The sequence below is a fragment of the Lissotriton vulgaris genome, chromosome 6, assembly GCF_964263255.1.
Source record: "Lissotriton vulgaris chromosome 6, aLisVul1.2, whole genome shotgun sequence".
NCBI lineage: Eukaryota > Metazoa > Chordata > Amphibia > Caudata > Salamandridae > Lissotriton > Lissotriton vulgaris.
The window spans coordinates 979261575-979273736 of NC_141694.1; the positions used below are offsets into that span (position 1 = coordinate 979261575).

The 12162-nt window shown below is 44.3% G+C and overlaps 1 pseudogene; it reads right to left on the minus strand.

The window, feature by feature from the left end:
* Nucleotides 1-1026: 1026 nt before the first annotated feature.
* Nucleotides 1027-2667, minus strand: LOC147708277 (GREB1-like protein pseudogene; annotated as a pseudogene).
* Nucleotides 2668-12162: the final 9495 nt, after the last annotated feature.

Here is a 12162-nt window from a genome sequence, read left to right on the forward strand (position 1 = left end):
ATTCCTCCCACCATTATTACTGCCATTAGCAACGCTGGTGCTGACTGACATTCACAGTAGCCTGCCGGCACTCAGGCATTACTCCTTTTTCCGCGGATCGCTGATTCACACGACCGCGGCTTCTCAACGGCCATTGAGCCGTTCCCTTACTTTTGAGTGCATAACCACTTAATGAATATCGACAAGACCTTAAAACAACAAGGATTCCGAGCGTGCCCAGTACTGGCATCATCATTGGCTTTCTGATACTTTGGAAGGCACTTGGCACAAGCCTACTCCCACCCGATTGAGACGCCCTTACTGGATTGGACCTAGCTGAGCCCTAGCTGTGGCCATCGAGCCCCTATCCGTAGAACTAAGGGACTCCCCCAGGACGTTGGCGCCTATTTTCCTGCGTCCAAGTGAAATTCAAAATCCTCACCACCGATAGAGGCTTATGTAATTTTTAAACCAGGCAAAACATTCATTTAAGTCTTGAAGATGATCCCTTTATAATTTGAGCACGGATCGAAACGTCGACTCCTCTGAGTAGACATACTTTTAAGGAATTATATCTATGTCTGTATGTACTACTTCAGGAGATACTGCCAATTGTGATTTAAAACACTACCCTGGTTGCTCATGCCCTTTGCCTGAAACACCTTTTCTTTTCTATCCTCTCTCTCATCTTTCTCCGGTACGGTACAGGATTGTGCCTTACTGCAATGAAATGTTTATTGCATGATTGTATTCAGAACTAAAAATAATTCATTTGATTAATAGATTCCCTGTCCGGCTGGACAAGGGAGATAAAAATATAGGAGCCTATTGTGGTCTATATCACATTGTTGTAATACTTCATTTACGCTTAGGACCTTTGTTTCCCAAAACTTAGCTGATACCCATGGTCCATAGCTACCCGCTGGGTTCCCCTTGTTCTTTCAAAAAATTAGCAACGTCAGGGGCACGTAACGTAAGAGGGACTAAGCCGAATGCCTTCCCTATGAGCTGCCCCGGCAAAGCCAGTGACTTTACGATGCCTTTGTTTCATGGCACAGACAGGTCCTGGATCAAACTCAGGTTAACAGCAGCAACTCCTTTGGCTGTTCTGTATGAGGTGCACTCTGTCTGCATAAAGCCTGACTTGTACCCATTAGTCGTTTCACTTTCTGACGTTGAAGAAGGAGACCATGAACAGTTGGGTTTCGTGGAATGGCTACCTGCAGGCGAAAGCCGACTTCTAAATTCTTCTCTATTGCCTTTCCAGCAGATGAGGGGGCCCTTTGACAGAGCTCCTTGGGAGTTCCTCACTATGTAGTACTTTAAGTGCTTCTTCTTCTTCGGCTGAGTTGTGAGCTTCAAGTTGATATGGTTCGAGAACTCCATGAAATATCGAAATCCCCTCTCACCACAACCTACGCAGTTTCTGGAGAAACCTAGAAGTGCATTTTTTCCATTGTCATCTGGTAGAAACCGTTTGTCAACAGCACTCACCAGTATGTGATCAGGAAGATTTGGGGCCAGATGTAGGTAATTTTATTTTACCACTTCTTAAATACCGAATCATACCGATTCGGTATTTAAGAAGTGGTAAAATAGAGGGGGGGAGATGTAGGTATTTCAGATTCGGTAAATACCGAATCGTTAAGATTCGGTATTTACCGATTCTGTAAATACAGATTCGGTATTGCTCATTGATTCCTATGGGCCCTGAAGCCCATAGGAATCAATGGGCAATACCGAATCTGTAATTACAGATTCGGTAAATATCGATTTTAGCAAGGGTGCAGGGGGTGTCACTTTGACACCCTCTAGCACCCCAAAGACGGGCATGTGTGCTATGTGGCACACAGACATGCCCTAAGGGCATGTCTGTGTGTCACATGGCACAGGTGTGCATGCGCACATGTGCATGCACACCTGAATTCGGTATTTTGCCACCCAATTGGATTGGGTGGTAAAATACCGATTCTTAAAGCCCTGTGGCACTCTGACATGTGCCAGCTACATCTGCATTTACAGAATCAGTATTTTACCGAGTCTGTATTTACCGATTCGGTAATTTTACAGAATCGGTAAATACAGAATCTGTAAAATACGGATTCTGTAAATGCATGCCCTACATCTCAAAATCCAATTACCGGTCGGTAACGGCTGAATTCGGCCGTTACCGACCGGTAATTGGTCACCTAAATCTGGCCCTTGGTGTTTTAGCTCAGACCAGAAGAAACCCTGCTGGCCTGGTACCTCGATCTGCTCCAGGCACACTGACACCAACCGAAGGTCTTTTCCAGCGAGACAAAAACCGTCTGTCGTGCAAGCACCTTCTGGGGCTGGTTTCTGGGCGTACGGGAGAGGTGGGCTATTGGTATCAGACATGTCTTCCTCTTCCTCCTATTCCTCTATTTCGGAGACCGTCTGGCCGGTGGTAAGATCGAAGCTGCCGTTCTGCGTGCATCAGTGGCCAAGTTCTTTATTCAAGTCCTCCACTCTGGGCTTCACGTCTGAGCCAAAAGCAGATACACAGTTACCTTCTGGGGTGAGAACAGGATGTTCGGGTTCTAAGTAGAGCGGAGAAAAAAACGGCTTTGGCACAACACTGCTGCACCGGAGCGACGCCTCAATGGAATTGTGAAGTGCTTCCTCAAAACGGCCAGATTTAAGTTGCCCAAGAAATGAATTCCCCATAATCTACTGCCAGTGGTTTCAGTATGTTGAAAATGCATTCATCTTGGTTTCGGGGAGCCGGCCATTAGAGAGGCCCGAGGCCAAGTTGCCTAAAGCCTTGGCTATCATACACCGCCTGGGAGCTTCGAGGCTGTAGCCGGCTAAAGCCTGATTTAGATCCCGATGCTAGCAATGTTCCATTCAAGGAAATTGCTGCCTTGGCAGCTGAAATGCACTATCTCACTTTAAAACAATAGTGTTACATTCTCACGGAAGGAAGCTCATTTAACGTCTTCCCCTGCACTCTGCATGTTGGACTCTGATACTTAAGTTTGATTGTTGGTAAGGACAATCTCTGTTTTTGTATCTCCGTCCCACTTTCAAAAAGCCCCCTGTGCTTGGAGTTGTTCAGAATCCTTTACCATTCCCCCTCCTGCTTGCCTTGCAGTCATGAATACAAATAGTAACCTACTGCATAACTTCTCAGTCAAGAATCTTTATTCGATTTAGTTAAAAATCATACAAAGAGATAAAACATTAAAATACAAATAGAGACTATTTACAATATCATACAAATCAGTGCATACAACGGGGTACAGTTCCATAATATGTATGAAAGGAGCGAGTTAATTCATTTTATGCAAAATTTAAAAACAAAACTCATTTAGAGGGGCCCATTACTATGTTGCATTTTTTTAGTTCTAACTGCCGCCACCAAGAAATTTGCCATGCAAAATGTAATACGGATCTCGTTCAGTGATTGAAGATAAAGCAGGGCTGGTCTCACCTGCGTGAAGCCAACCTCCTTTAACACAGGCAACAGATATTTTTTCCTATGCTCTAAAAACAAACCGCAAAACATGACGAAATGCATGGTGTCCTGAACGGAAAAATTATCACAACAACAGGGAGGGGCTAATTCTGGTTTTTCCCAGGTTTTAAAATTACCCAGATAAAAATGTAATAAATTAAACCTAAATTTTGTCAGGAGAAACCTATGAAATGGCTTTGTAACAACACAAAGGTAAGGTGCTAGTGCAATGGAATTTACAAGCGAATAGTGTTTCCTCACTGCAGGTTTCTGCTGTTCCCTTTCCTCACGCCCCACTCTTGCCCTACTCATGAACTGCTTCTTGATTGTATCTACATCCTGTTTCTAGATGTCCAGAGGGGATGTGAAGAGTTCCGGGCGACCCAGATCTGAAAAAGACTTCTTCAGGTAGGCCAACCATGGCACCCTTTTGGAATGGTCCATAGACATGACATCAGTCATAATCTTTTGATTAAGGGACATTCTTCATTGAGCCACGTCTTTAGCCAAAAGATCAAGGGTGCCATGTTCAGTCTATCAGTGACGAAATCTAGGCCCACCTCCATATTTTATGGAAAAAGTCGGTGTGGACTGTGGGACAGACAGGAGGGAGCATATAAATCTGTTTTCCGCCTTCTGTGTCGGTTCAAGGTTTACATAACCCCATAGGGGTGAACCGTATAATGCCAGTGAAACAGATTTACTATTATACATTTTTAAAAGGGCTTCCATCGGCCTAGCTCCCAACCTATTTGCAAATCCCATGAGGGCTGCTGATGATCATAACTTCTGATATCTCATCCTCATGTGTGGTCAGCTTCCGCAAGGACGATTGGACCTGAGGCGCTCTGACATCATAAAGCTAAAGCAAGATGTTGTCTGACGTGAGGGCCACTCTGTTGCCTAACAAGCAGCAGGATTCATTTATCTTGGTAATGAAATGAGTAGCAGTGTAGACAGGATGCCCAAATGAAACTAAAATTGTAAGATTAATGAAATTAGGGCATTTTTTGAGACTTCTAAATTTGTATGAACGTAATTTTGAGCATAAGTCTCAACTTCACTATTGCTGAACTGGTAGGAATTGCCTAAAATGATGATGGTGAACATGCTATTCATAGCTTTTATTATTCCCATTAACTGTAGCATAGCCCTTCCTTGCTCAGTTTATCAGCTGACTTAATTGCTACTGGTGTGTACCATATCCTAAAACAAATGAAGTGAGATGGGTACTGTGATGGTTTTAACCTCTATCAAGAAAGGAGGTAGGGAAAGTTTACTTGTGCAGAATTATAACTCTTATAATTGGAAACACACTTCTCCCAAAACAGTCTATAGTTGGTTACTATTTATTTCTTACAGACCGGACAGTTGGAGTGTATCACTTATAAACAATGAAGGAAGAACTAATCAGTCCTGGAATACAGTCTTGGCTTAGAGTCTCTCAGGGTGGGTTTTCCTCTTCTAGCTGCACTGCTTCCACACAGTGACCAAGGTCGGTACTTCCCAAAAGGCAAATGGAGAAAAGAAAGGACACTACAGTCACTATCTGTCTGTTTTATCTATAGACTATGAGGTGCTCCACTTCACCAACATTCCGAGGTCACCACAAGTAGTGAGGTAGAAAGGGTACCGGTTGGGAACAGGTAAAGGGTATAGGGTTCTTGGGTCAAGGGTGTGCCAAACATGTACTAGCAAGTGCCCTCATTTGCGCCAAAACCCCCACAAACCCTTTCCCTCCAATCTCCTTTTCCACCCTTCCCTCCACGTCACTTGCCTGGCGGTACGGTCCCCTTGGACCATAGCATTGGGTACCTCGGTGTCCTGTGCCCTCAAGGATCTACCGGATACAAGCGCGGTGTATGTTGGAGGCTCTCTCTCTTCTTGAAGTGTTGCGTCGACTTCTGCGGGTCTTCCGACAATCTCCTCTCTTCTCCTCTCCACGTCCACCGCCGCTCCGCTCTTCAGCCGCTCAAAACCCTCCTTCGTGTCCTCCTCTCCTCTCGCCGCGTTGCTAATCACCCCCGACTCTCCACACCTGGGGTAACCCTCGTTCCGCTCCTCCACTCGTCTGTTCTGTCTCTCTCTCCTCCCCGCGAGAGTGGACCGCTGGATGTTGAGCCGAAGGGCGCCCAGGCGGGCGCCATCTTGAAGTTCTCGGCTTTCCAGTGTTCCTGCCAGCCTATATCACATTGCCTCTCTTCTTGGGATGGACGATCGGGCCATTATGACAAAGGGAACCTGGATAAGTAGTCCACATTTCCTTGTAATTTTCCTTGTATGTGTAAAGTCTGAAAGGAAAAAGGTTGTAAGGCCAGGAACCATCGTAAGACTTTAGCATTGGTATCCTTATTAGTGGCTAACCATGTCAATGGGGCATGACCTGTTACGAGGAAGAAGGTAAGTTCTAACAAATAGTACTGTAGGGATTCCATGGCCCACTTAATGGCAAGGCATTCTTTCTCCATTGTAGCATATCTGGTTTCTCTTGGGAATAGTTTCTGACTCAAGAATAGCACTGGCTTAAGTAGGCCTTGGGAATCTGGTTGTGATAGTACTGCTCCCAGTCCCCTATCTGACGCGTCGGTTTGTAGTACAAGCGACTTCTTGTAGTCAGGACAAGTTAATACTGGGGCATGACATAATAATGTTTTTAAAGCCTCAAAACTATTTTCATGCGACTGACCCCACTTAATTTTGGCTCTGGAAGGTTTGTCTCTTAGTAAATCTGTAAGAGGGCTTGCCACTTCTGATAGTTGTGGAATAAATCTTCTATAATACCCCACTAATCCCAAAAAAGCTTACTTCTCTTCTAGTGGTTGGTTTTGGAATATTTTGAATGGCTTCTAACTTATTTATTTGTGGTTTGAGGGTCCCCTCATTGATAGTATACCCTAAATAATCAATCTGATGAGTTCCCAATGTGCTTTTCTTTGGATTCATGGTTAGTCCTGCTTGAGTCATGGTGTTAAATAAGTTCTTAAGGTGTTCTAAATGAGTCTCCCAATTGGGGCTGTGTACTACGATATCATCCAAATATGCAACCGCATATTTTTGGTGTGCTAGCAGTAAAATGCCCATAAGCCTTTGAAAAGTAGCCGGAGCTCCATGGAGTCCAAAAGGCATGCCTTTAAATTAATATAACCCGGAGGGCGTTGAAAAGGCTGTCTTTTCTTGAGCTGACTGGGTTAAGGGTATTTGCCAGTAGCCTTTGGTTTAATCGATGGTAGACATGACCTGAGCCTCCCCCAATCTTTCTATCAGCTCATCTACCCGGGGCATGGGGTAATTATCAAATTTGGAGTGAGCGTTCACTTGTCGGAAGTCCATGCAAAAACGAATGCTTCCATCCGGTTTGGGCACTAACACGATGGGAGAGCGCCAGTTACTCTTAGAGGGTTCAATTATACCGGCCTGAAACATCTTTTCAACCTCTTGTTCTACTGCCTCTCTTCTAGCCTCAGGAATGCGGTATGGCTTGACATTTACCACCTTTCCTGGTTGAGTTATAATGTCATGGGCTACCAAAGATGTCCGCCCTCGGCTACCTGAACTAAGCCCGGGGTACTGTTCCGGCAGTTGCTCTAACTGATGTTTTTGGTCAGCAGATAACTTAGGTCCCATGGTTGGTGTTTCTTCTTTCTCAGTAATATCAACACTCTGGGGCAAGTCTAATGTTTTATGGATTGTTACATGATTAATCGCTTGCACTGCCTTCTGGTCTTGGGGCACAGCCTTGGGTTCCTCCCATTTCTCAAGTAAGTTAATGTGATAAGTCTGCAATATTTTATTAGTATGTGGTAGAGCAATTCTATAGGAGACTGGAGTTACTTTTTGTAAGACAGTATAGGGTCCTTGCCATGTTGCTAACAATTTCTTATTAGAGGAGGGAAGGAGTATTAAGACCTTGTCCCCTACTGTTAATTCTCTCATGTGGCTAGAGCGATCATTCTGGGTTTTCTGTCTACCTTGGGCCTTTTCCATATTCTGGTGGACAGTGTCCCATAGCGTATCTAGTGTTTCTTTTAAGGTCTGCACGTATCCAAGTAAGGGTTTGCCCTCATCTTCCTCCTCTGTCCACTGTTCAGCTGCCATGTCTAATAAAGTGCGGGGTTTCCTCCCAAACAGAAGTTCAAAAGGAGAAAATCCCGTCGATTTTTGTTCATGTGTTCGAATTGCAAACAGCACTAAGGACAACTTCTCCTGTCCCAGTCCTTTCCTGTCTCTCCTATCAGTTTCTTGAGCATAGTTTTAATAGTTTTATTGTACCTTTCCACCAGACCATCCGTCTGGGGGTGACACACTGCCGTTTGAATTTGATGGATTCCTAAAACTTTACACACTTCTTTCATCAGCTTAGCTATTAAAGGAGTTCCTTGGTCTGTTAATAGTTCTGAAGGGAGCCACACTCGGGAGAAGAAAGATACCATAGCTTGAGCGACCGTCACTGTAGTCATGCTTGTGAGAGGAATGGCTTCTGGGTATCTTGTGGCGTAGTCTACTAGTACCAATATGTATTGGTGTCCCCTAGCAGATGGAAGAAGGGGTCCTACTAGGTCCATTCAAAACCCATTGAAAGGGAACATCAATAATTGGTAAAGGATGTAAGGGTACCTTTTTGTCTTAAGAGGGAGTGACTAACTGACATTGTGAGCAGGCAGCGCAGAATTTGGCAGTTTCCCGATACACCCCCGGCCAATAGAATCTCTCTAGCAGATACTTCAATGTCAGTTCTTGTCCGTAGTGGCCTAACCCCTGTTTGGTTGTGTGCTAACTGTAACACTTGTTCTCTGAAGGCCAGTGGTACTAGTAACTGCTCCATCTTTAACCCCCTGTCCTTCACTGGCTCTGTATAACAATCCTCTTTTTACAAAGAAATATGGTCCTACCTTCTCTTGCTCAAACTCCTGCACTTGATTCCAGTCATTTGCAAGGGTGCTGTCATCTTTCTGGTCTGCACGAAAACTCCGAGTCGGAGTATTGCCATTTTCTGGAGAAGAGAGTAGACATGAGGCAAGATTTTGAAATGCAGAAGCGCATCTCTCCTTGTCTCTTCTTTTCTCATTTTTAGACTTTTTTCCCTATCTCTTGGACTAGTTATATTTTCACAGGAAAAGGGAGCTTCTTGTAACCAGTCCATTTCCACTTCCTGATTCAATACTGCTGTCAGATACTCATGAAACCGTGGTAAGTCGGTACCCAGCAGCAGCTTTTCTGGTAATTTGGGAACTGCTCCTACCTTCCTTACCTGAGGATATCCGTCTATCTATAGCAACACTTCCGCTAAGGGGTATTCTTTAATGTCTCCATGTACACAGGAAACCAAAACTGTTTCCTCTAAACAAATAGAGTGTAATGGTACTAAGTATTGTACCACCACGGTCTGATGACAACCTGTATCTAGTAAGGCTTAAATAGTTTTACCATTAAGGCGAATGGTCTTATACCTTCTTCTAGGAGCCCCAGTTACTAGTACTCTGCCTCTTGACCACCCCACCTCCATGGGCTCTGTACTGTCATTGTTTAACGGGCAGTTACGTGAAATATGTTCCCACTCTGCACATCTAAAACACTGAGAACCCATGTTAACTGGACTAGTAACTTTTGGGAACATTTTAGGACTAGTTTTGGGCGCATAAAAGGGTCTTTTCTCTCCACCCTCTGTGGAAGTTCTCGGGGTAGGTTTGGGAAAATTAATGGGGGCTCTGCCTGTGGAAGCTTTAAAGTCGGGAGACCGATGATATGCACAAGCCAATTCAATGGCAGACTGGGTTGTCAGTCCCAGATGTTGCTTTAGCCATGCTCTGGTGTTACTAGGTATGGCCTCCAGATATTGTTCTAGATAAATTTGTTCAGTGACTTCTTCCATTGAGGTAGCATGAGGTTGGAGCCACAGATTCCCCAGGTCTCTAACCCGATGATATAAGGCCCGTGGATTGTCCCCTGTGACCCATTTTTCTTTACGAAAGCGGGTCCGATAATACTCATGGTCACAACCCAATCTTTCTAAAATTGCTTTCTTTATCTCTTGATATGGGGTCACTCCAGCTGGGTTGGCCGCTTGGTACGCTGCCTGTAATTCTCCAGATAGTAATGGTGCTATATATTGGCCCCATCATACGGGCGGCCAAGTAGCAGTAGCAGCAACCCGTTCAAAGTTAGTAAAGAAGAAATCGGGATCTTCCCCTTCTTGAAATTTCTGCAAAACACTCCCAGGTATGTTAGGATGTACTCGAGCATTAGAAATAACGTCGGTGAGTTGCAAAATGGCTGTATCTTGAACTTTCTGATTGCTGGTTAACAGAGCAGCCTGTTCTTTTATAGCAGCTTGGAAAGACTCTTTCTTTTTGAGCATTTTGATTCTGCTGCTCTAACACCAATTGCAAATGTCTCTGTCCTTCGGCTAATTGGGTTATCATATCCTGCACAGTGACAGGTTGCGTCATCTTCTTTTAGATGATAGTATCCCACTTCTGACACCACTGTGATGATTTTAACCTCTATCAAGAAGGGAGGTAGGGTAAGTTTACTTGTGCAGAATTATAACTCTTCTAATTGAAAACACACTTCTCCCAAAACAGTCTATAGTTGGTTACTATTTATTTCTTACAGACCGGACAGTTGGAGTGTATCACTTATACACAATGAAGGAAGAATTAATCAGTCCTGGAATACAGTCTTGGCTTAGTCTCTCAGGGTGGGTTTTCCTCTTCTAGCTGTACTGCTTCCACACGGTGACCAAGGCCGGTACTTCCCAAAAGGCAAACAGAGAAAAGAAAGGACACTACAATTAGCTATAGACTATGAGGTGCTCCCCTTCACCAACATTCCGAGGTCACCACAAGTAGTGAGGTAGGAAGGGTACTGGTTGGGAACAGGTAAAGGGTATAGGGTTCTTGGTTCAAGGGTGTGCCAAACATATACTAGCTAGTGCCCTCATTTGCGCCAAAACCCAACAAACCCTTTCCCTCCAACCTCTTTTTCCACCCTTCCCACTACGTCACGTCAATCTCGGTGTCCTGTGCCCTCAACGATCTACCGGATACAAGCGCGGTGTATGTTGGAGGCTCTCTCTCTTCTTGAAGTGTCGCGTCGACTTCTGCGGGTTTTCCGACAATCTCCGCTCTTCTCCTCTCCACGTCCACCGCTGCTTCGCTCTTCAGCCGCTCAACACCCTCCTTCGTGTCCTCCTCTCCTCTCGCCGCGTTGCTAATCACCCCGACTCTCCACACCTGGTGTAACCGTCGGTCCACTCCTCCACTCGTCCGTTATCTCTCTCTCTCTCTCTCCTCCCTGCTAGAGTGGACCGCTGGATGTCGAGCCGAAGGGCGCCGAGCCGAAGGGCGCCCAGCCGGGCGCCATCTTGAATTTCTCGGCTTTCCCGTGTTCCGGACAGCCTAGATCACAAGTACACTGCCACTTGGCTGGCAATAGATCTCTTTAGCTATGTCCTAATGTACATGCTATAGTTGTTTGTGGAGTGTTAGCAAATGAGGCATGGGATTCAGAGAATTGTGGGAGGTTAAAAACACAAATTGAGTTTGATTTTCTAAAGTGAGGTTGATTTTCAAAATAATACAGACTCCATAGAATTGATCTGTTTACCCTTTATAAAAAGCAAGATTTTTTTGTACTGCTTATAGTAAATGTGCTAACAGTGGACTTTTCCATCTGCAGATTATACTGAATGACCAGCGGTTGCAGTGTTTCACAACTGAATTTCTCTGCATTGCCGTGACTGAAGAAAATAAAAAAAAAGCAGTCTTCTGGCATACAGCATCATTTCACCAGTTTACATGGTAAGTAAATCTCGCAATCATTCCTTTGGGCATTAAAAAGACTTTCACAGCATCTGAATGTCCTCACTACCTTCCAGTGGGAGCCTGTGCTTGAATATATTTTCTGTCAAGATGGAAGTAATATGGATCACATTGTGTTGGTCATGATAGTTTTTTTTTTAACTCTTTATTCAAGACCGATCAAAGCATTGTATACCATTTACAAAATAACGTAAGCATCCATCAGTTAATTTTAAAATTTTCTCCCCAAACCGAAAGACTAGCAGCTGCCCCGGTTAACAGTAATGTGATCTTTATTTCCACCCGTGGGGGGAATCTACAATATCCCTGCAGTCTCTCCATATAATACAATAAAAGGCAAACATTTCCGCCTCCCACCCACCCTCAACATCCCACCCATGTCCCCTCCTGTCTCCTGGTCGCATTAGAAATCCTCTATGTACTGTTCAGTTCAAACGTCTTTATTTCGAAATATTTCATCATAAAAGACAATCATAATAATTAGCTATAACATCATTCCCTAACCATTAAAAACACTCTGGCAAGACAAATAATCGTGTAAAAATTATGTTACAACAATATAACATATATACAATTAAAGACGTACTAAAATATGTTTATAAAAACAGATTTGAGAAAATAATCAACTATCTGTAAGGTGCTTGGCTCTCATAATCCACGACCAACCCAAGAACTTTGCAACTGCAATGACCACTCGTTCTGTTGTGTCGGTCCTCATAATCCGCAGCGCCTCCAGCTCCAACTGTGTTCTCAAATTTTTACAAATAGGTTTTAACCATTTGTTCTGGGGTGCTGAATAGGCTGGGCACAAAAGGAGATAGGTCCTTGACGGGGCTGAGGGAGGGCTGGACCCCATATAATCTAACATACAAAAAATTGTCCCCT